At 38.5% G+C, this 26,620-nt stretch overlaps 1 protein-coding gene across 1 annotated transcript in view; it reads right to left on the reverse strand.

Moving 5' to 3' along the window:
• The window catches only part of HS6ST3 (heparan sulfate 6-O-sulfotransferase 3), a 288,327-nt gene that overhangs the window by 198,696 nt on the left and 63,011 nt on the right, over nucleotides 1-26,620 (reverse strand).

Raw genomic sequence — 26,620 nt, forward strand, 5'->3', positions numbered from 1 at the left:
CTTCACTGCAATTTTTCTAGATGCACCAAGTTGTAGTCTGTATGTATTTCCCTTCCTTACCAACTTCTTATGAAAACATAATTGAAAACCCTCCTGGCTATTTGTTTGAAGTTTCCAATCAGCATCATTAATCACCTTCTTTAAGATGCAGAATACCTTGTTTCTGTGGCTTCCTTCACTACAGATGCAATGTAGAATTCCACAAAAATGGACTTTCACCTTTACCTCCACAGGAGTACCTCCTGCTTAACTTGCAGCACTTTCTGGAGTCACAACAGAGAGTTACAGACCTCCAAACAATATCCAACACTCGCAGGGTGATTCTGGCTGTTTGGTTTTTTTCTTTTCTTTATACAAAGCATATGTTTGTCTTCTTAGCACAATCCCTTTGGGAACTATTAAGAATATGCATGGTGCATATCTTCGACTTCATTAAGCATCAGTGACAAAAGATCAGTAATGCTCTTTTTTCCTAATTCAAACACATCATGCTCATTTAAAAGCACAAATAGTACAAAATCAAGTTATAATACAGGAATTCATTAGAAGGTATGAGTTTTCTGATAAATTAGTCTTCCTCTGTATTTAAACTGAATGTTACAATGCAAATAAATAAATCCTATCTTCTGTACAAAACTATGCTACATGGTATTATTTAAAAATTAAACTTAAATACTGCTTAACATCAATTATTTTGTAATCTCAATTCTTCCAAACTAGCGTTCCAGATTTTGTAGAAGTTCAAAATACAGTTGTCCCCAGTTTTGAAAAGAAAATATCTAGCTTAATTTTCCGCTTTTATCTCCTTGACTTTGGTGTTCTCTGAAAGGAAGTTGGCTATTGTCCATCTTAACTCATGTAACATTTTGTTGCTTATGCTTAATGTAATTGCAAACATGACGTGCATTCATAATTAAGCCCAAAGGGTAAGATGAGAGCCTGAGATGTGCTGGAAAATGCTAAAAGAAGAGTGTCTAATCTCTTCAAAAGCAAAAAGTGGAAAATATACTACTAATGAAAATAAACCAATAAAAATATCAATTATAGTTCAAACATGCTGCAACACCATTTTCCATGACATTGAAAAGTATATAGCCACTTTACTAATGAAATTAAATTCTACTAGTTATAACAGACATGAGTCTGCACAGCCTAAATCTAGAGTCTAAATCTAATCAGTGGAACCTGTGATAGTCTGGTTCTGTCTGGACAGACCTGAAAATCTGGAAGGCATTCAGTGCTACACTGCCATAAATCTTGAAAACCTTGCAACACCACTTCTGGTATTTGCCCTTTCCTCTTCCTTCACTCAATTTGCTAGAAATGTAGTATCTTACGTTATCCCATGAAGCCTTTCCAAAAAAATCCCCAAACACTCGAATAACTGTGGATGCCTCCACACAGACCTCCTTTGACACTGTGAGCTTGTCACATACAAATGATATAGCAGCTGTTATAGCTCTGGGCTGTAAGGAAAGGGGAACTAAGAGTTTGCACATGACCGATGGAAGGGGAGTATACATTTGCTTGGAAATTACTGATGTCAGCATTCCAAAAGTAAAATGAAGAAATAATCCTAAAGACCAATCCCAAAAGTAAAATCAGGAAATAACCAAAAAGAGTAGAAAATGGCTCATGAGACAAAATCATTCAAAGCAATGCAAGATACAGAGACTCACGTAATGGTCAGACCAAGTGACTGGTGACATCTCCTGGCACGGTAGGGCAATTTTGTCAAGGGAAAGGGGGAAGATCCTCCAAAGACCTGGAAGAACATCAGCCAACAAGACCGACAACTGTGTAGAAGCACTGAAGCCCTTTTCCTCACTGTTGGATCTAGAACAAAACTCCATGTTGGTCCCTGACTTGGACCATGGTCAGACCACCACCATCCTGACCAGTGATCAAAGCCCATCACAAGTAGCCTCCATCGGCCACCCACTGAGAAGGATAAACAGGGGCAAGACCTCTCTGGATAGCCACAGCACGGGCAGTAGAGAATAGGCAAGTGGAATAAGTCTTAGGAAGTGTTATTATTCGTTCTTGCGTTATGTAGCTTTTTCTCTAGCTTTACTGCTTTACTAACTTCAGGTACTTTAATGAGCTAATAAAATAAGTATTTCGATTAAGCAAGGGTTTGTCTATTTTCCTGGCATCACCACATGCACATTAATCAATGGGCTATCACAGCCCTGCCGTGACAGAGCTCAGCGCACAGCATGCGGGCAGGAGGCACTGAAGGCACTGAAAGCTCCAAATCGACCCCTGCACTCCAGTGCCACATCCGCCCTCTGACAAACTGGGAGAGCACACAGGCGGTGTGAGGGTGCCCCTACAGTGAATAAATACCCCTGTTACTAACTCAGTAGGAAGCAACTTAAATTCTTCTCAGTACTTCACCCCACCTGCACAAAAGACCACGATATCAACTGTGTATTTATTTTACAAAGAAAATTTGATGCTTGCATAGATGCCCATGGCCACTTTTAGAATACAGCATGTTATATCTTATTTTCTTCTCAAAGGACATAAATAACCAAGAGAAACTGTACTAATAGGCATGAACAATTATGAATAATAAAAAAAAGGAGACCAAAACAAAACTAAACATCTTTTTCTCTGGCTGAGTGAAGGAAAAAAAAAAAAAATCAACCACAGCCCTGCAGAAGAAAATCCTTAGATTTCTCACAGAGCAATGGGAGACTAATTACCAGGAAGACAATGTATGCTTATGTACCACAGCTTAATAGGCAGCGCAAAGCAAGGTTTATTCCTCAAATTTACCAAGCTGAGGAATACAAGGATGGTAGCAACTCCAGGGAAAAAAAAAAAACAACTCTTCAATATTTGGTGTCCCAGAAGATACAAAAGAAACTGGAATAGCTTATGGTATTATGAACTTATAAATCCATTGTAGTAAAAATATCAAAAGAAAAGCCTGCCCTTATGAATTATGAACAAATCATGTTAGTGTAATGGTATAAGTATAATCAGCATTATGCTGGATTTTACTGATCATTCTCATCCATATCTAAAGGAAAACAAAAAAATGTAACTAGATTAATTTTGATGGGGGACAGATTCTGAGGAAGAATCTAATAAAACTGCAATACACAGAGGAAATACTTGACAGCAACTGGTATCAGTCTATTCAGGCAATAAGAGAAGAGACTGTAATACAGGCACAAAGTCCCTTTTCCCATAACATGTTTCATTTTTTTCTCCCTTCTATAGTTCCAGGACTACAAAATCTACAGTTTTACAGCAAGTATGAAGCACTTAAGAGCTGTTCTGAGACTGAAACATAGAAACTGGAAAATTGAAGACAAGACTAACCCAGTCTTACAGTTCTCACACAAAAGCACAATCTTTTCTATTGTAAAAACAATGAACTCCAAGAAGCACTGGAGCTGGATAAGACAGTCTGAATAAGTTTTTCAGAAAACTGTAAAATTTTTGCAATTTATGTATAGCATTTTAATCCTAATGCTGTTTACAGCATTTTGAAAATGAATGCTAAATAGCTCAGCAGTTAATCTAAATTAATTTTAAAAATTAATTAAATTAGAAACAAATATTAAAACACTGCCAAAAATACACAAAAGAAAATAAAGCTAAAACTATCAGACACAGCAGAACAAAAGAGCAGCAACAAGGCTCATTACATGGGGACTGCATGAGCTTAAACACTAAGTTGCCTTAAGACCAGCATGAAACATAACAAAAGCCACAGCCTTCCTGAAGCTCTGAACTCCCCCAGCACAAAATTTTTTTGAGAAAAACTCTTACACAGAACTTTTAGAAGAATTTTCCAATGTCATTGTTGCAGATCTGTGTACAGCATATTTGGGGAAAATTATGTTCTCACTTGCTAAAAACTGCTTCTGCAAACATTAAACTCAGAACAATCCACTAATGACCAGGAGTACTAAACTTTACATTTCTGTAGTATGGTGAGAAGTCTCATCCTGCCCATGGTAGGTTACCCCATCACTGGTTATTTTTACATTACAAATTTTACAAGATTTTCATTTATTATGCAAAATCAGACACTGACAAGGCCTCTTCTAAAAAAACAAGACACCCTAAACTAAAACAAAATGGCAGGAAAAAAATGTTGACATCTTAAAATAGTTTCAGCAAGACTAAAGATAAACACGGAAGGTACTATCAAACCTGCAATTCACTGTCCAGTCTGCAGTCTCCACTCTGTGCCTGCTTACCATTGCAAAAATCAACAGACATCCCTTGTTAAGAATTTAATAACATAAATAAATGTAAGAGGACTGCATGAATACAAGTGTAAAAGAGCAATCAGAAAGATAAGCATGACATCTCCGTGCATCTTCCTCCCCAGCAACATCAGGCAATAGCTGTGGGCTTTCACACAAGAAATGTGACAGCCAGCAAAAATGGAAATACTACAATTTCACAGAAGTACTGTTTGCCTTCTCAGCTTAGGCAGTTGAAAAGTTGTGTGAGAACAGCAAAACTGTAAGTTTCCGTTTCTATAATTTTTTTCCAAAGCACAGAGAACAAGCATACTAAACAATTGCCAGTACAAAAGTTTTAAATAAATCAATTAGAAGACGTTATATCTTATGTTAATAAATATCAAAGCATTTTGCATTCATATTTTAAACTAAGGATTAAGAGAGAAACCCAGTTATTCACCCAATCTGCTCATTTAAGAATTCATCAGCTAGAGAGATTAACATGCCTTATGGTTGCAGAACATGAGACAGCTTTGTCCCCGTACAGTAGTCCAATTAATAAATGCAGCCTTAGCATGTATTAACACTCCTTAACTGTCACCTATGAAATTTGAGGTAATGAAAACATTCACTTCTCCCTTGTACCATACAGTAACTACAGGAAGGAAAGTCAACTCAATTTATTTTTAGCAAACTAATCATTGTAAAAAGGTTGTTCATTTTTCTTTACAAGACTAAATAAAATAAGTGAGAGACAATTTAAGTCACATTATTTAAAGTGTAACTGTAATCAGAGGCATTCTATGGCACAACTACAAGTGATTAAAAGAATAAGAGGCTGGTAATAGCTGCTTTACCTAAAAAACCCTCCCGGTCGGCCCCAGCCACGCTGAGGTGGCTTCTCCTGGCGGCCGCGGGGGCTGCAGCCCCAGAGGAAAAGAGGAACTTCGGAGTCCAATTTGGGAGAGTGGGAGGGGGTCTGGTGGACCGTGCGGTCCCCAGGCGACCGGGAGGGCGGACAGGGCAGTCCAGCTTGGAGGGTCGCAGGTGGGTAGACTGTTCAAATTATCGTGGTATTACTCTGCTCTCCAGTGCTGGCAAAATCCTGGCAAGAACACTTTTGAACAGACTAATACCCGCCATAGCAGAAGGAATTCTATCTGAAAGCCAGTGTGCTTTCAGAGTCAACAGGAGTACCACAGACATGGTATTTGTTCTCAGACAACTGCAAGAGAAGTGTAGGGAACAGAACAAAGAACTCTATGTAACCTTTGTTGATCTCACCAAGGCTTTCGATACTGTGAGCAGAAAAGGTCTGTGGAAGATTTTGGAACCTTTAGGTTGTCCCCCCAGGTTCCTTAAAATGATCATCTCACTTCATGAGGATCAGCGCAGCCAAGTCAGATATGGCAATACACTTTCTGAGCCCTTTCTAATACCCAGTGGTGTGAAACAAGGCTGCGTTCTTGCACCAACCCTATTCACAGTCTTTTTCGGCATGATGCTCCAAAGGGCCACAGCAGACCTCGATGAAGAAGATGGTATCTACATTTGATATTGTACTGATGGAAGCCTATTCAACCTAAGGCGACTGAAGGCCCACACTAAGACCTAAAATCATCTTATCCGGGAGCTGCTTTATGCTGATGACGATGCCTTCATCGCCCACACAGAAGCAGCTCTGCAGCATTTAACATCCTGCTTTGCAGACGCTGCTGAGCTCTTTGGGCTGGAAGTCAGCTTAAAGAAGACAGAAGTTCTCTATCAACCTGCACCTCAGGAAGTCCCCCATCATCCCCACATCACCACTGGCCAATCAGAGTTCAAATCAGTCCAGCAGTTTAATTACCTAGGTAGCCTCATCTCCTCGGACAGTAAGACTGACGGAGAGATAGACAACAGGTTAGCAAAGGTATATAGAGTTTTCGGAAAACTTCATAAAAGAGTTTGGCAAAATAAACCCCTGAAGAAAAGTACAAAGATCAGTGTTTACAGAGCCATTGTGCTGTCTACTCTTTTATATGGGTCCGAATCATGGGTCGTTTACCGCCACCACCTGCAACTCCTAGAACGCTTCCATCAGTGCTGTCTCCGTACAATCCTAAAAATCCACTGGTCAGATTATGTGACTAATATGTCTGTTCTAGAACAGGCAGCACTTATGAGTATTGAGGCCATGTTGCTGACTGCGTTGGGCAGGACACATCTCCAGGATGGAGAACTACTGCCTCCCTAAGATCTTACTTTATGGTGAACTTGCCACTGGCTGCCGCAAGAGAAGAGCCCCGAAAAGGAGATACAAAGACGCCCTGAAACAACATCTCAGCCTTGGCCACATTGATCTTCATCATTGGTCTACTCTGGCCTCCAATCAGGAGGTCTGGAGACACACTATCCATAAAGCTGCTGCTTCCTTTGAGAACGCACGCAGGATCACGCTCAAAGAGAAAAGACAACACAGAAAGAAACATGTCTTTCCGACACCATCCAAGGAGTCTTTCTGCTGTGGCTTCTGCAACCGGACATGTTTATCTTGCATTGGCCTCTTTAGCCACCAGTGCGCTTGTAGCAAATGTGGGTAGAGCCCTTCCCAAATCTTCATTCGCAAAGCCTAGCCATGACACATGACATGATCTAAAAAATCCATCCCCTTCCATAGCAAACAAAAGTACTCTGTCCTTTGCTGAAAACACTAAAGAACTGGCCAACTGAAAGACAGCTTGCCATCCCATACTACAGTACGTCCCATAAAGAAGTGGAGAAGAAAAACCAATACTGGGATTACTATCTCCCATTCCATCCCCTGTCTACTACTGCTCCCCAGCTGAGGATGGGCAGAGAAGAGGCATTGTCAGCACTTGCTCTTTGGTGAGAGGAGAACACCTGCATCTCAAATCCATCACTAAGAGGTCACTGTTCGAAGAGCTCTGCTGTCTCCTTCGCTTTAGCATTACTCTCAGCCACACTGGAACCACAGCACTGCTGTGAGGGAGCACTACCATGCCTGACCACAACCACCACCCTCCAGTCACCTGAAGTTGGAGCAAGAGGGATTGCAGAATGGGAAATGAAAACAACACTCAACAAGCATCAATTCAGATTGCTTCTCTTTGGTGACATTTCCTTGTTTATAAATTATGCTTATAAATACAGGCACTGTTTAGCTGGGTCTGTATAAGCAGCATTCTACATTCTACATGTACAGTTACACTGTAACTGTTGAGTTATTTCACTCTGATTCACAAGTTCAAATGGCAAATACACATCTCAAATTCAGCACAACTTCTTACTGCTTAGCATAAAACAGAGGGCTCAGTCTAGATAAGGATTATAACAGAAATCTAATCTGCATTCCATCTTTTTTCCCCTATACAGAAAGATGGTTATTAGGGTGACAGAGTACAAGACAGGGCACAAAAGCAGGTAAGTATCTTGCCCATAATAGCCCGCAGAATTGCTATGGAGAAGTGATTAAGACACAACAAGGTATCACCTTCAAAACCAACTCCAATGAAGGTAGAATAAAAAATGAAGTCTGACGCAGCCATAGCAATTTCTCTATCAAGGAGATCTGAAGAATCTTTGCAAGAATCTTGCCAAGTGCATCTGCATGAGAAAACACATTTTTAAAAAATGTCTAGGAAACAACACTGTGCCTATTTCATGTCTACAATGATACTATGCAACAAGTCAATCTCATTTTCATGACATTCTTTATGTCCTAAAAACTAATTCTTTATTCTGAGTTTGCCTTTTTTGATATTCTGTCATAATAGCTTTAGACAGAGCACCACAACACAGCACAAATCCTCACAATAGGATCATGCTTCAGGCATTTTATTCCCAAAGATTATTTTCTAAAGCTGTACTCATGCCTGCATTAATTTTTTGTACGAGTAGAATATATAAGCAGCATAACTACATTTCAGTAAAATACACATCTATCTACAGACTGAATTGCAGGTTGTCTCATTCAGAATAAAAACACTGAGTAAGTTAACTAAAAAGTGCAGCAAACTGCAGTTTGTAAGCCCTTACACAGCCAATGAAACCAGGGAACAGTAAAGGAAGATATTCAGCACACCATATATCTTAGGAGGCATTCTCTATGTATGTGGCCATACCGTAGGTCAAGAGACTGCAGACACTTGTGAGGGAAGGTTGTCTTTACAGAATCGATAACATGTGAAGTTATGTATCAGGCTCTTCCTTTTGCTCTACAAATATAGCAAAAGCAAGATGTCATTTTTCCCCTTGATCCCCTCTCATCAGGGGGCTACCAGGACTTTCACTAAGCCTGTAACAGGTACTGAATCAACTTTAATTTCCATTGTCCCTTGCCGTCTTGTTTGTGTGCACATCTTCTCTACAGGTGAATTCAGGCATGACACGTTCAAACTCTCAGACTGGGATATAAATTTCAAAGCCCTTTGGTGAAACAGCGACTAAGAAAACTTATTCAAGTGGAACAACACTCCTCAGTACATTAACACACTTCACAGGGTGACTGGAACTAGTTTCCATTACAAATGGCTAGGATTATAAGAAAGAGCTGTTTTGTACATACAGTCCTTTTTTAATAAAGTCTTTGATACACCCTGACCTCCCATGAAGTACACTCTCATTATCAGAGGTAACTCCAGCTTAGCTGGTTCTACAGAGTCTTGGACAAGGCTGCTATCTCACTGAATACCTGCTGAAAGGACACTGCTAAACATTTGGTTTCTTAGTTATTCCATATTCACTGAAAGGTGATCTGAAGGGCTTGATCCTGGGCAAGTAGGACTGCCTTCCACACACAGCATGTGTTAGAAGCACGTCCAAGCCCCTAGACCCACAGAAAGAAGCTTGAGGAAAAGCAGAGACAGCTGAATTTTGTGACTCAGGACAAAAAAAATTCCAAGAGTTGGGCACAACATCAGGAAGGGACTTAAGATAGACACAGACAGAGATTGCTCCCAGTGATATGGGGACAGAGGACAAGGGAAAAGAGACAAAAATATCTCAGTCTTTTTGTAAGGATGACAATGACCAGAAAGACTCCTTTCCTAATTTTGATCCAGGAGAAAAGTTCCCAAGACAATCTGCTGACACATTTGGCAAGTCTATAAGATGTACCAAAATGAAGTATATTGAATATGCATTATTACACTCTAGAATTTAAATCCATTGAGAGAAAACAAGGGATCTCGCACCACTATGTCAATTGATGTAAAACTGAATCCATTGAAAACTGCAGTAATGTGCTTCAAAGTGTCCTGAGCTTTAATGCAGTCAATATTCTTGAAGGACAAGTTCCTCAACAGAAAAGCTGTCACAGTCAGCCTGGGAAGGCAAGAACAGCATGTCTCTGCAAGCACTAAACAGCCCTTACAGTATCTGCAAGGAAGATCAGGTTGATCTTGGAAATAGGAAAGGTCCGCACTGAAAGCACCTCATCTATTTCCTGACGGCAGGATAACATGACCTGAAGGCAAAGCCTAGAACTGGGTGTCATGAAGGTGTGAGGTTGTTGCTGTTCTAGAGCTGGAAGGTAGATCCTAAGAATCATAAAACAAGCCCTTACAGCTAAGAAACTAGCTTGGGACACAGATTTTGGAGTGACAGAAGCCACAGTTGTCATGACAAACTTTATAAGTTACAGAAAGAGTCATTAACTTTGTACATTCATCAGGAGACAGAAGAAATATCTGTAACACTTTCCAGAAGGCATTTGAAACCTCCTTAGATAAAGCTGTCCTTTACCAAAACAGAGATATAGGACTAATCCTCCCTGCCACTAAGTCTCAGACTGATGGTGATCCGACACAGTGCTTACAACTCAGAGCTCCAAGTGCTTTGTGTAATCTGTCTGGCCTCATCTCTCTTTCTCCCTTTCAAACAGCAATATTGAGATTAGATAGATAGACAGATAGATAGACAGACAGATAAAGGGAATTCCTAGGTCTTTCTGTTTAGTTCAGACCCTATAATTTCATTTTGTCTACCACTGAGTCCCCTTCAGCCCATGCCTCCATTCATGAAACCATCTACACATACTGCTCAACTCTCTTTGAGTGGCTTCAGTTGTTTCCAGGACCTGCTCAGAAAAGCCCACTCCAAAATGGGCAAAACCTGGGCGCACAGCGGTCTCTCTCATGGGCTGTTTTCTACTACCCCACCAGTACCCATAATCTCCATAAGACACGCTCCAAACAACTGTTTAGTCCTGTCACCGGGGTAGCTGGATCCCAATATGTACAGACAAATACAGATTTAAGCAGAAATGTGCAGAACAGAACTTTCTTTTGCACAATCTCTCCTTAGTATCTCTGGCAAATTTACAAACCAAATCCAGGCAAATGCTCCGTACGTCTACGTTGCTCTGCTTCTATCAACATCAATGAAGCTACGAAAATTTAAGGTAGCAGAGGATCTTGCATCAGAAAAGTACATGTCATCCATCTCAAAATCTTACACTGCGATCCACATGAAACAAATCATCTTTGCATACCTCAAATGCTAAATATCTGTTTTCCCTTGCTCTTCATTGTACTCTAAAAGACAATGGAAATCGCACATTGCAGATGTTTAGGGAGGAAGACAGACTCTCAAGGGTTTGGTTTGATGCTCACTCCAAGCTTTAAATGCCTAACCAAACCTGTCAAAATCCCTCGTTGCCTCACAATCTAAGCACAGAACACCTGGACACATAGAAATTTTCACAACTTCCTGTGCCACTGATCAAAGAATAAAATGATTAAAGAAAACAGTAAAAGGTTTTAGCTGCATTTGGATAAAACAGATATGAACAGTTTGTACTCTTGGTCAAAGCTTCTTTGAACATTAAGGACTACATCTGGCAAGGAATTTGAGAGTTAATTTCACAATAAAGCCTAAGAGCTTGTGCTTTGTGCATAGCACAGAATAAAAAAAAAAAATCTAACTTTTCCTATGAAAAAAAAAGGTGATCTATACTTAAGTAAAGAAGGCACAAACATATGGGGCTGAACTATCAATCACTTTTACAGGGTATTGGAGGACACAAAATCAAAGTGGAGGACTGTGTGGATACTGTTCCTCTGAAAAAGGAACAGACACTCATAGGGCCAGAGGAGAGACCAAAAGCACCAAATTTATCAATGAAAATCAATCCCAAGTGCTAGAGAAAAAGCCCTCCTTCTCTATGCTTTGACACACATTTTAGTACAGGAAGTTAAAAAACCAGGGTGCTCAGAATGGGTACATCAGTTGAGTCCATCAGCTTCATAATTTTTTTCTTTTCATATTCAACACTGAAGCTGGCTTTCTCTTCACTTTCAAGAACATGGGCAGCCAGTGCCAGCTAGATACTTCAACTAGCTCTTGGTTGTGACCACAACCTTCTTGGTCCAGTACTTGCATTCTGGGTTTTGTTCAGAATTTTCTTGTTTCCTTTTTGCCTTGTTCCTTATTTCTTGTTCCTTTGTTTGTTTCCTTTTAAAGTTCTTCCAAAAGCCTTTTCTTTCCCACCATGACATGTATTTCAGACTGCTCAGTAAAAGGAAGTTGGTTAAAAAGCGAGAACGGATGAGCAGAACAAATACTGATTTCATTTAAAATGAATACTTTAGAAGTTTGAGCAGAGTAGTAATATTCTTCCTTTATAAATTAGCTACTCTCTGTACCAGAGTAAGTATGATTCAGCTCCAGACAGAGATATTTAAACATAAGGATCTGCACTGCTCTTCTACTCAGTCAACATCTAATTGCTACAGTCACAGAACTCTAAAGGAGCAATTTGGCTCTCCTGTGACAGACACCTATGACTGCTCAGCGTATTCACTAGTAATTTTATCTCCTTGGACTAGAATAGCATGTTCATGGATAAATATCTAAATTACTGGATAGATAACCAAATTAGAGGTATTTTCATGCAGTCTCTGAACTTGGTATGGACACTAAGGCTTTAACAACCAAAATGGTGCATCTGATTCTTTGGTGAGAAACCATCTCAGAAGAATCCAAGCATGTTCATGTCAGTGGAAATGCCAGCTGAAGGTGCTTGATGAAACCAGGCTCTACCGGTACCAGCCCACTTGTGCATCGGACCAATGAACCAGCTCTAATGGACCACGTCTGCTGACATAACGTGTGAAGCGGTGTCAGCATTACCTGCACAATGTAAAGGTGGACAAAATTCTTGTTGCTCCAAGTTTTCAGTCTTACTACAATACAAAAATTAGATCTACTCGAAATTTTTAATCCAGACTGGTTTTTTTAAAATAATATAGGCTTTTGAAAAAATGGGGGGTTTCCAAAGCAATATTCTATCTGATTATAATTATTCTAGTTTTTGGTTTCTTCCAGGCAAAGATCCTTCTGTTGTTATAGCACCCTCTACTCGATATAGGAAAAATTACATTTGTCAACATATTTTTCTGAAATCTAAATTAACTGAAAGCCAATTACACAGGCCTGTCATACCAAAGGCAGCAAACTGTTACATAAATAGGTCCAAAAATTACATATTAATATCATGGCTTTATTACTGGTCTTGCTGAAGTGATATCCTAAATTGAGATCAATGTAAACCTGAACCCCTTCCTCTCCCTACTGTCCCCACATGATGATTGCTAATTTCTCTGTAGAGCCAAGGGTGAGCAACTCCCTGAGTAACAATTATGCTGCCTTGCAGAAACAAAAGTGCATCCCTCAGCTTACCCTTCCCTCCATGGCAGCTACAGCAAGCCAACTGACCGAGGCTTCTTCCCAAGCAATACAGGTAGCAAAATCATGGCCATTTTGCCCATATGTCCATTTTGGACAACTACCTTACCTATTCCTAAAAGCCAGTTCTGCCTTTGTATCTCCTTGTAGATAACCATATTTTATCCAGTCCTGTTATTCTGATGGCAGGTAACACCACTGTTGAAGTTCTCTTCGTATTGTTCCCCATAATGGTGTTGAAGCATCAGCAATGTTTAATAGTCTCCAGCATTTATTCCAAGAAGAGCAGTACTTGTAGAAATTGTGCCAACTTCCAACTGTCTGACAGGTCTTTTATTGCTGCTGTAATAGTGGAAATGTCACGTGTTTTGATATCACAACTACAGGCTACTAATGTCACAGAATAGTGGGCTTATAGGTTGTGAAAGTAGCCTAATAACACATTAAGGTCTAATGAAGTAACTTACTCAAGGCCCTTCTCCCTGTTTCAGTATATTCTCATACATTAAGTAGATGTTCACGTCTCCCACTGACACTCAGAAGAGAAATTATGATTTTGTCTCTGAAATAAGGAAGCAGGAAGCCACACATAGATTGAGAAAAGTATAGAACAGAAAAGTCAGTCAAACCCTACACTGAAAAGGCAAACTTGCTGCTTGAGAGCAGTACCTCTAAGGTAGAAAGCTTGTAACTTAAACAGGTGGTAAAAATATATGCTAAGGAAAGTTAACGAACTTTAAAACCCTAAAGTAAACTACTTTAAGGCACACAAGAAATACAAGTGACACTTATGAGATAATTAAATGAAGATGTGAGCGGTTTCAGCAGTGTCCTCCATGGGTTACCTATGATTGGTACAGTAGTAAGGGCAAAGCTCAACTTCTTCCTTCTCTGTTTCTCAAGGCAGTCAAAACTAAAATCCCTCTGCTCCATCTTACTCAGCTCTCCATAATATCCCATAAATAAAACACACCATAAGTATAAAGAGAAACTTAAAACAAAACACTTTGTTGTGTCTTATCTTCAGCATAAAGCAACAGGCCTTTAACCAGCACCTATTTCTTCCCATGGGATATCCTCTGCCAACACCTGCTGCTGCTTCCTCCCATGAGGATAGGAGAGTTAGACTCTTTGGTCTTCTCAACAAGGGCTTTGAAAACACCCGATACTCAGTAATATTCCCATTAAATATAGCTATCCAAAGCAAAAGACTAATTTAATAGCTTTATATACCAAAATTTGTTACTCAGTTTTCTAAATGAACCCATTGTCATGATGCACCACTGAAGCCTATGTAAAAATAAATAATGTGATTTAGACCCTTCTTTAATTTTTACATAAAATCTTTTCCATGTTGTTTGATCTCCATTCTGATCTATCAGGAATGGGCACGCCTCCCACTCTCAAGGAATCCAGTCTCATCCAGGTTACAGTCAGTCTGATTATTATGTGCTTTCATATACATTGTTTTCACACTGTAAGTGGAATATAGAAACAACACTCTGAAAAGAAAAGAAAATAACACAAACCAGTAGGGGTCATCAGGGAAATGCTGCAGTACAAGCTGCTTTCCCTTACTAAATAATCAATAACACTATTTTCACATCTTGATTATGTTACAATTACCTGTGCAAAGAGAATTGGCATTTTTATACTTTCCCTCATTTGTTTAGTGGAATTTCAACATATTTAGAGGTAGTGTAAAGCAGTCCTTTGGTTCATCAGCACTCCTACATATAATATTTGTGAATAATGACCATAATGACCATTTTTAAAAGCATTTTATATTTTAAAAATATTAATGCATATTTGTGCTTTTGTTCTACAGCGTTTTATCTTACAACAAGTACTTTAGAAATGAGGTGGGGTGGGGAGGGGGTGGGGGGGAAGCACCAAAACCAGAAGAATGAAGTATATATGGGGGAAAGAAGGGGTGTAATTCTTCTGCAAGTCATCATGATCTGGGCTAATTGCATACCATTTTTGGCATGTAATTGGTATGTAATTTTTGGTAGGTAAGGGGGTTTACACCTACACAGCAACTAGGTGGAATGAGCTAATTTATTAAGCCAATTGATGTAACGTTAATCTATCTCAGGGGGTATTCACAAGTCTGAAGACTGAGCAGCCAACCCAGACGTGACCCCAGGCTGACGTTCAGCACCTGAATCTGCTGACACCACTGTGGCTCCATTGCTTCCTGTAATTCAAATTCTGCTTGATTACACCACAGCCAATTCAGGCTTTCGGCTGGACTGATTTCTATCGTATCAACAAATAGTAGCTTGCCCTGCCTGTGGAGCAGAGTACAGCCAACCTAGATGGAGCTGTGTTTGCCATCCTGAACTTCCACAGTGACAAACAGCTAAATGCTGGTATGTTTCTGAGCTCTTCTGGACGCTCACAGGTTTTGAATGCAGACACTGGCTCCAGCTTCTCAATGAGACCCCATGAGAATATCCTGATGCCACCGTTGGCGATGCCAATCCCCAGATCTACCAGTCTCAGCAAGGCCTCCCAGAACCACTGTTCAACATTACCTGTTTGCCTCCACTCACCTTCAGGACTGACTAAAAGCTCAGGCACACACCTCATACTTCAGCTTCCACCCTTAGCATCATTATCTTACAAACTAAACCTCATGGGATAAAGACTGTTTGAGCTGACCCTGGTGTTGGTAATTTGAGGCATGCATGCAGAGTACTGTCCCTGATAAATTATATTATACAGTTCGGGGGAGACTATGAAATCAAACATTAAACATGTCTTCATTATTTCTCTCTAGATAATTAGTGAGAGAGTCAAGTAGGGACAGATTCACCCATGAGCCCAGTTCCTAAACAGAGACATCACAAAAGGACATTGCCTGTGTGGTACGTACAGAGAAAACAAGGTGATGGTAAGTAAAACTATCTTTATGAGAAAGACACAAGGAACAATTCACTGATATCCATTACAGGCATAATGAAATTGTGCAAGAGCTGTTATGAAGATTTATTCCTAACCAGCTATCAACATATGTCTGCACAGCATATAGTGGTGGCACACAGACAGAAGTTAAAAGTAGTTGGAGTCCCAAAAGCAGGAGAGTTGATCCCTTTTGTCCTCCCCCCATTTCATTCTCATTCAAGTGTAATGAATCAACATGAAACCACTTTGCTCAAAATCTCTCCGTTCTCCAATTTTTTTGCACTGCTGCTTCAGAAAGGACAGAGGCCACAGAAAGGAGCAAACAAATAGACAGGAATAACTAGAAGGGGTACAGACTAGAAAATAAAACTGTCAGTAGTTTTTTCTTTGTCACTGCAGAAAAAACACTTCAACCCTAAAGCCTGGAATATATTTAGGTCTCAGGAATGCTCTAGAGACCAACTCCATGCCCCATAACAACAGAATTGACTTTAACAGTACAACAGCAGAGATAAACGTGACTTGCAGCAGCAATAAGGCACCTGCTAACAATACTTCAAGAATTGGAGTATTTTAATAATTATAGTTTCTACTCAACTATGCAGAGGACTAGCAAAAAAAGCAGCCTATTAACCTGTATCTTGTTTAATTCAGCTCAAAAATCTTAATGTTTACATACCCCACCGCCATCAAATTTGAAGAGAGAAGAAACAGTCACTGTGGGACATTTGAAGATCCAGCACTGCTGATTTGTGTATCCATCGCTTATTCTAATTTTCACAAAGGGAAAAAATTGCTCATATGCAGAGATTTACCACAGCTGAAATAATAATGGTCTATAATATCAGCATTTCATCAGGATAAAACTGGAGGAGATTCTCTTTCTAATCTAATACAAAAGAAACTAAATTAACCAACGTTTTGGTCTTGAAACACTATGAACTGTGGATGCAACCTGTTGCATTAGTTATGTGAGATGAACCAGTGAAGACCAAGCATGTAGGAGCCTGCAGCAGTATTTAAGAGATGTAGAGAAGGTCAGCTCAAACAACAGCCAGAAGCTTAGCATTCTTGACAGGTTTACAGGAAAAAAACCAATGAGAAAAGCACAAATAAAAAGAAGAAATTAACTAAAAGTTCCTGTTCTGATTTCCTCTCTCACATCTGGGATTACCCCTCCATAAGACAGGAATAACATGTACCCACGTATGGTTACACACTGAAACAAGCTTAAATGGGTCACTGGCTGACAACAGTTGACATTTTGCCCAACCAGGCATGTGTCTGCCTAAAGAATTTTACTGAAGAAGTATTTTTGGGACAAAATATTAGAAGACTAAAGCAACTATTAGTGTTGACTCAGTTTTGAATGATGAAGCAAGAAGGTTCTGGAGAGGTGGATAGGGAGGGATAAAGAAATTGAAATGGCCCTTACAGAGGTATTGTGATCACTAGCTTTGCCTACTGATTTTTAGAAGACTATACACCAGCAACATCCACTAGAATTAAGTCAAAAAACTTATATACAGTTTGAAATATTACTCATTCCAAACTCTAAGCTACTGGCGGGGGGAAAATAGGCTAATTTTTTTTTTTTAATGGTGGTTACATAAAATCATACAAGAGATGCACAAATGATTATATAAGAGACATACAAGTGACTTGTTTACATCAGAAAACTTATGAGACCCTGAAGTAAGAAGAACGAAGAGTAAATACTGCCTACTGGCCATACCTGATCTAAATTGGAAAAGATAACTATTTCTCACTGAGAACAGTAAGGATCTATGAATTAATTGCAAGGGCCATCTTAAGAAAATAAATACAGACATATTAATCTTCCAGATAGGAACTAGCAGCATACCAAGTTAAAAAAAAAAAGTGTTGAAGAGGCAGGTTTTGCTTTAATTTCTTTTCCAAACAAAAGAGATTTTAGCCATGTTTTCAGAAGAAGACAAGAAAAAGGAGGCATCAACAGAAAGGCAACACTGGACACAGTGCTGAGGACTTACTTACCTGGAAGGTAAGTTATTGATAAGAACTTCCAGTGATGACTCCCAGCTGGGCGCACTGGAGATGTAATGTAGCTGCTCCTAGTGTACAACTCTGAGTGCTAATGCTCTCAGTCAGGTCACAAGACTGAAGCATATTACACAGATATATGACTTAAAACACACCATGAAACACAGTGAGAGCTGAATTCATTCCACTACCACTCAGGAACAAGTCTTACTAATGAGGTATGCTACCCTCACATTGCAGGAGCGCACTGCTGGACAGGTTTGCTGCTCTTCAATTTGTAGTCCTGTCACTGCGTAACCTGAAGGTAATTTCAGTAGAAAATACAAACTTATCTCCTACTGTTTGCATTCAAATCTCATCTTCACTCGACAAGAAGTAACTCCCCACAATGACCTTACTGTTTACACCTGGAGGCACTGCATTTCCAACTGAGAGCCACCAAATGAACTGATAGTTTTCCTAGATACAAACAAGTATAAAATGTTCTGAGGTTCACTGTGGAGATGGTATTTCAATTTTACCACGTGTATCACTCTGACACACTAGATGACCCTGAGTAAGGACAGAAAATGCGGGATGGAAGAACAGACATGTTGGCTTCAGATGGGATAAAGGAATTCTCAGAATCATTTTTGCAGATGCAGCTGTATAAATTTTTTAGTCAATTATTTATGTCCCCCACCTCTCTAAGTCTTAGTGCAACTTATAACAATTTACACTGTCCTAGGCTCCTACATACTAAATGTTTAAAAAGTAAACAAAACTGTGAAAGGTTAATATTTGTAAGCACAGGCCAAAAAGCATTTACTGAGGATAAGCCATTCATTCCCTTTCTCCCCCACAACAACTATTTGAACCCTTGAGTAATCTATGTTCAAAACAAGTCCCCGGAAAAATGGATTAATGGGAACACTGAAGGTGAGGCTCTCAAAGAAGCATGGCAAATGTGATTTCAGATCAACTGTGTAATTCTACATGTGTATCACTCTCCACAGTATTTTACCACGTTAACACATTACTTTACATGCTTTTACCATTGTAACATGGGCAGCATACACCTTCTGCACAGTATCTGCTCTACAAGCAAATAAGGATTTCATAAGCTAGGCTGCCTAAAACCCACTGAACTCGTTTAGAACTGGAAAGCTTTTCCATAAAGAAAAATGCATATATTCTTGTTATAAACAGATAAGTGCAAATGATAAAAAAAACTTGTGAGTTTTGTGTGAACATCTGACCTCCTCTGAGCTCCTTCTTTGACATTGGTTCAGCATCTCCTACAGCCTCCCAAGAGGTCAGTAAAGTACCACAGCTTGAGGCACTCATGAACAGTGACTATGCCTCTCACACTACATCACAGGAAATAAAATGTATCATGACATTAAAAGCCTTTTTGAAGAAACCTTTATTGTCTCTGAGCAATCAAATCACCAGGATTCCTCTCCTACTGTTTCTCATCTCCTGTATAGTGGAAAGGCAAGAAATGTACCCAGATGAAAGGGTTTTGCACTTGACAACAATATGAGTATTCTGAAAGTACACTAAATCCCTTTAACAATAATTAAGCACCAAATGAACCATTTAAAAATTCACCACTAACATTAGAGCAAATTAAATTAAGCCAAGATTAACATATTAAGTTTGCTCAACCCAAAAGCAGATATTTCATATAGTTCCTGTTTAATGTGTAAACTATTTTTCAAAATATCTGACTACAAAGAAGGGCCAACAAATACATGCAATTAAGTAAATGAGACAGTTGGGTAACCTATATTCAAAGCATAATGGTGAACTAGCTCTTTATTTTTGTCCCCCACAGTCGTTAAAATGTTCAGTCTCGAGGTTTCTGATGACAAAAATTAACAGTTTTCACATTCTAACATATTCTATTACCCAATTTATAAAGCTGTGTCCCTTTTTATTAGCACCGCTATGTTACTTGCTGATTCTTGTGGGGGAGAAGTGAGTAAGAGGGAATTTCCACAGGATTCCTTGAATATCAAGAAAGTCTATTTTACTGCAAACTATTTTGTTCACATGTGTGTTGAAACTTGTGACATACCTGAGACCTCTATGTCAATGAAAACCGTAGGATCTATATAGCTGAAAGACTTCAGTACAGTAGGTTACCTTCTGTGTATTATTCAAATCAGGAACGACAAAATATAGGGTCATTATACAGGGCTGCAGGTTGAATTTAGATGTTCGAGTTATTCACAGATACAATCCAAATTTCAATAATTTTAAGTGAAAACCTCCCCTCACCCCCCAAACATTTTCATGCATGTTCTACCACTTACAAGTGCAAATAACTTGTTTAAATTCAGTAGCGATGGAAACTTTTTTTTTGAGGGATTGATATCTGCTACCCATCAGTCACTATGGCAAGGATAAACAGGTAGTGTTTGCTCGCAAGAATATTTACAGGTTCAACACTTTTCACTGCTAACACCGGTATTTTTTTTTTATTTTTATTGTACAAGCAAGCACATAATTCCTATAGCAAGCTAACTAGGGGCATCCTTTTAAATAATCACCTAGTAACTAGGTAGGAATTAATTAGCTCACATCTTTATGTAACAGTAAGTATAAATAAGGATGATGCATTTCTCTTTAAGTAGTTTGGAGACAAATTCACAATAGTAAAAACGACACCAATATTAGGAAAAAAATCCCAATGTTTCCCATGTTCCAAATGTTTCAAAACATTTGGGTTTGTTCATTTCACCAAAATATAAAACTGAAGTATCTTAGTATGAAATTCCCACTAAATCAGGTTCCCATGAGATGACGATTGATTATTCAGGAATACAGTAAGGCTACAAAGTTTTTAAATTAAAAAATGCTTGACAAAAGACCAATTTTTACCACAACTACTATTTATCTTTTTTAATAACCAACTATAGACACTTGTACTTATAACTGCCTCCCAGAACCTGTATGAAATTCTTTTCATGCACCATTTCAATATAAACTAATTAAAGGGAACTAAAAAAAGCCAGGCAAAATACAAAGGCTGAAGACTTTAGTATTGAGTCTGCGCAGCAGTTTATGCTATTGATGATGCATAAGAGTGACTTCTGATGTGCCTTGTTCACAAAGTTAGAATGTGAGGAACAGAGCATACTATAATTGTTCCAGGAGTTGCAAACCTCCCAGCACAAACTGACTAACATGACATTGCAAGTAACATTTAAATTTCAAAGACACTGCAAGATAATCTTTTCAAGGAAGTTGGACATGGCATTTTATTGCCAACTGACATGGCCTTCACATTTAACATTAATTACATCTCTATTTATGCTACTTATAAACTTAATTATCTAGCCCAGTCATTCTAACCAAATGTGAAAGCTACCTAAAATTGAATTTGACTGGTATAGCAAAACTTCACCTTATTTTCAATTCAGTGATTAATATAATTCCATTATACATTTCTTTAGATTGTATCTGGAAAATAAAGCAGCATATCAACAGGACAAAGGATATTGCAATCAACTTTTGAAGTTTCTACTTAATTCTTCAGCACTTACAAAGCAGCAGAGAGAATAATGCAAATAAAGAGATGAAAACTGTTATGAAAGAAAATTAACAATCTCTTTAAAAACAGCTGAGGGTTCTGGTGGCAGTGGTTCCACTTTCTTATGATAGCCCCATCACAGCCACAAACACCTCAGGCATGAATGTAAAACTTATAATTCTTCATAGTTTAATAAAACATTTTCTCTTTGTGCTATATGCTGTTGCGAATTAGCTAATAGCTCTTCTTTATAGTGCCTTTTTTTTTTATTTTTTTCACAAAGACACTGAAATGCCAGAAGCAAACATAACATCTATTCTCACTGGCTTATACAACACCTATAATTGACAGCAACCAATTAGAACCTTCTAATCAACATCTCTACTCCGCCGCTGGCAGCACACTCCACACAACAGTTCTGACAACAGACTACCCACTCTTCAGAAGAGCTACAAGAAGAGGTCATAAAAGCTAAAAAACTGTACAGAAGTCTTTGTTTACTTGTTTATTGTTGTTCATGTTTCATATCCCTTCACATACAACTGCACAATCACAGAAATGTGACAACATGATCTTGTTTGCTCGAAGCCAAGTCCAGTACATTGAGATTCCCTTTCTTCTTTGCATGTCCCACTCTATATTCTATTTAAGTTCTGCTCCCACACCTCTTGTTCAGATCTTTTGTTTTCGTAAGTTTGAGCAACTACTAGCATTTTTTTCTTTAAATATGACATAGGTGATGACCATTTTGGGATAATCACTTTTGTAAAGCCTGTTTGTGGTTGTTTGTTTTGGTTTTTTAATTATTATTTGGGTTTGATTTGGTTTGGTGGGTATTTTTGTTGTTTGGTTGTTGGAGTTTGTTTTGGGAGGTGGGGTTTGGGTGTTTTGGTTTGTTATTTTTTTAATAGACATACCATTATTACAAACTACTTCATCAAACTGGACTTAAAAGGCTTTCTTTCAACACTCAGGAGACAAGTCTCCTCCCACATCCTCAAAGATACCCGTGCACAGATTTTTTGGGGGAGCAAGGTAAACCATTACAGATATCCAGAAACCACATTTGTTAACAACGTATACCATATATCACTGTCTCTGCTGACAGCTATCATGCACTACAAAGCTCCTAGTTATTACTAGGAACTGAGATATTGTTACACTCCACCACTTCAATCGTCCCCCAAAATACTGGTTGACAAGATTTGAAATATATATAGCATGCCTAAACTATCCAATAATGAACAATTTAAATCTTTTGCAGAGACAGGACATAAATCAATCACTTTTTCATTGAAAATGAAGTTGACAATACATCCATTGGATGGCAAAATTTCCTCTTTAGAAGCACTCAGACCTTGTGTCTGCAAGGTCAAGCACGTTGAGAAAGATCTATTGGACCATGGGTACTGATGATGTCAAAGTGGTAAAACTGAAACAAGTGTCCTGTGGCCTATGTCTCTTTCTCCCTTCATGAGAAGGAATTTCTACTGCCAGAGATTCTTTTTTAATCTTGTCCCCCCTCTCAAGTTCACTTACATCTTTGTCAAGGCTATAAATGCTGGATCGAGTGTAAAATTCGGAGCAGCATCTTGACTTCTAGATTTGGGTTTTGTGATAGCCATATTGAAATGCCTCCATTATTATAATTAATTAGTCTCAACAAAAATATACAAGATAGGACAGCTACAGCTTCTGGCAAAATCTGTCTTGCTTTGATACAGATGAGAAGAATGTCCACTTTGTGAATGCACACGTAGATGAGGGAGACCATCAATGAGGGAGACCATCATCATTAGATCTGCTGCAGTTTTTAGTGAATACCTGCCACGATTATGCCATAAAGGGCAGCACACAGCATATTAACACACCTATGCCCAAGCCAAAAAAGAACATCTTTAATGGGTTCACATACTTTCTTATCTGTCATCCAAAGTTGACAGCTTGCCTGACAAAGGCCATGGGTGGTTAAGCAGGGGCCACAAAGTGTGAAATTTTCTTTGCTGGGCAGCCGAATTTGATGATTTGGAAACAAAGGGTGACCTCATGACAGGAACAAGAAAAAAAAAACACCCACTCAGGATTCAATCTCTTCCCTACAAAGTAACAGTCTGAAACAGAATAATATCAGGAATTTCTCCCCCCAAAGCAACAGAAGTTCAGCTGACCCTAAGGCCACAAGGCACTGGCCTCAAAAGAAGCTCCCAGGATGTATTCATATCCAACTCTGCAACCACCAGCTGACTCTGCAGCTGTTCCAAAAGTTATTACAAGAGAGCGGCTCCAGCACTGATACTCCCTACACATGAAAATTACTACTGAAATAAGTAAAGTTGGAAAACAGAGAAAAGATAACAGATGATGTTCACAACATACAGGAGACCTACAAAATGCAATACAGTTCAGAAAGTTCGTATTAAGGCTAAAACTAAAAAGTTACCACCTCTCAGTTTAAAAACTGAAGGCGGTTGTTAGATGCAGAAAACAGCAGATGCAACCAGAAGTGCATTAGAACAGAATTAACACCGGTGAGGTTTTTATTACTAAGAAGGAAGCATAAGTAGCAAGATGCATTACTCAAAAGTACTTGCAGTGTGGATTTTGCATACCTGGGAAGCCAGGACTCTGACAAATGGGTTTTTACTGGCAGGTCATGATCAAAGGGTTCATTCCAAAGCTGTCTGCCTGCAGTGCAAGACCAGTGCTCTTCAATCGTGGGAATACATACAACAATGAGGAAGAATTTGGGTTTAAGTAACAAAACAAGTTGACATATAAGCATAAGAAGGGTCCCTTTTTGTAAACAAGGATACAGAAGAGCCTACATAATCAAAACATCTAAGAAGCTTACAGACATTTGGAGTGCAATTCTTTTATTAATTCCAAAACAGAATGCTGCAATCTTTTAAGGCAAGATGAAATTAGGAGATAATATTTCAACACAATTAGCAGTGTTACTCAGTTAGTATCAGAAAAGAGCACTCTCACTTGGCAGGCAAGAGGTTAAGTGTACAGCTGTGAGGATCAAGGAATTTTCAAGTGCCAAGGGAAGAAAAGAACACAGAAGCTGAGGGGACAGATGTTGCCAAAGAGCTCTAAAGGGAATAAAGAATTCAGGCTAGGACTCTGCCCCACAAATGCCACAGTTGGACAAATCTAATTTTATTCAGGAACCATTAAGAAGAAAGAAATTGTTACAGATCAACACAAAACAGCTGTTCTAAAATGTTAAAATGATTTAAGCAAAAAATTACTTTTCCCTTTCCTCTTCTTCCCAACATCATTTATTTTATTTTTCTTATGTTCACAGTGCATAATAATAGGGAGAAGCTTATTGCCAGATTACAGTAGTAACACAGGGGTTAAGATTTAAAAAAGCATGCACTACAGTAGTGTTAAAGTGAGTTTTTTCTCCTCTTTCCACTGATCTTCATATAAAGCTTTATTTAAATGTTATCAACCTCAGCACTGGTTAATCACTTTCACAATTCTTTTACATTAAATCAGTCCCCCTTTCTCACCAAATGGTGGAAGGTGACGCCAATCCAAATGAAGCAATTATGTCAGAAATCAAGTCAAACCATTTTCATTTTTCATTTACTGTAATCTTTAAGTGTGATTAATCAAATCAACCTTCTCTTTCTAGGCAGAGTTGTAATTACTAAATGCAAATTAAAGCATATTATATATGACATGTAATGCTTAATCTGAAGACAAATTTTTATTAAGGTTTAAGTCAAACTTTGTTAAATGAGTAAAAGATACCCACTGAATATATCTTAACATTACATACATGCCCTATGAGAAAAGATATTATGAAATATAACAAAAATACTTCAAGCACCATAGATAATCCAATTGCTAAAAAAACCCCAAAAAACCGCAAGAGTAGCAGTAATATCATGTTTGCAAGAATAAACAGAACATCTTCACAGATTCTATCATGCAGTTTAAAAGGAGGTAGCAGATAATTCTAGGATCTCAAACAATTCTTTTTCAGTATAATGTACAATAATCCTTCACAAAGATAAAGCAGAACTACATTCATTATTGGAGCAAGCTGATACAATTTCAATTATTTTAATAATTGTTGGCAACAGCTGTGAAGCCCATTGCTATTACTGTCCCCTAAGCAAAGAGAGGCAAGGAAATCACCCCAGTAAGGAATCTAAAGGATGGGAGTTGATATTCTTACTCAATACCCCAATGTTTATTTTACTCTCTTAATTTTGTATCTATTGAATACCATATCAATGTTTGCTGATGTGATTAAATACTACAATGCTTTGTCCTCTATGTGTGTAACTGTGAACCTATTTTATTAACAAAATCTGGAACAGAACAACATTGCCTCAGAAATGCAAACAGGAAAAAGTAGGTTGCAGAACCTCTGAAAACCTGAAAATGTAATAAGAAAAAAAAATCCAAAGCAAATCTACAAAACATGACACAGGGTATTGCTTTTGTAGGGTTTGCTACCTACAGAAACATGATGTGGGATATAGCTTTAGTTCAAAAAGAAAAAAAAAAGCATTTGGGGACATAGTAACAGAATCTATCTTCAGTGCTGAACAGTCAAAATGCAACATATTAAAGGATGTAAAATTATGAAGAGTTAATCAACTGCTTTTGGGATAGTATTTTTCCTATACATAATTCTCCACAGAAAGCATTTGCCTCACTCCTAACAGACTTTATTGTTTATGTTACAAAACAGCTAATATATTCTGTATTAGTAATGGAACATTATTTTTTATATATATGTAACTAATTAAAAGACATCTATTCAGTATCCCGTGCTTTAAGTATACCATCAGTCCTCTTAAAAAAATCTTACCTGAAATAACTACACTGTTGCATATTACAGGAAAAGATGTGTTCTATCAGAAAACACAATGTTTTCTACGCAATTCACATTACGAGCCATCCATTTAGAATGTAAGCACACTTGTCAGGAAGCCTATGATATTCCCCACTGGACAGTATAGACTGACACATTCTATAAGGGGTCTAGCAGTTGTACGATGGCCAGCCAGCTGGCTGACAGAATACCAAACAAGATAGAGGAGGGGAGAGGTTAGAAATAGGGAGAGGTTCCCCTCTCAACAGGGAGAAAGTACTGTTTCAGTGTCTAGTTTCAGTAATCACAGAATAGGAAATCTAGCACCTCTGGGAACCTTATTTTATTTTCTAATCTGACAACTGGCCAATAGCTTCAGAAATTATTTTAGGAAGAGGAAGATGCATTTGACAAGTCAGCTGACAG

The sequence above is a fragment of the Chiroxiphia lanceolata genome, chromosome 2 (genome assembly GCF_009829145.1).
Source record: "Chiroxiphia lanceolata isolate bChiLan1 chromosome 2, bChiLan1.pri, whole genome shotgun sequence".
Lineage (NCBI taxonomy): Eukaryota > Metazoa > Chordata > Aves > Passeriformes > Pipridae > Chiroxiphia > Chiroxiphia lanceolata.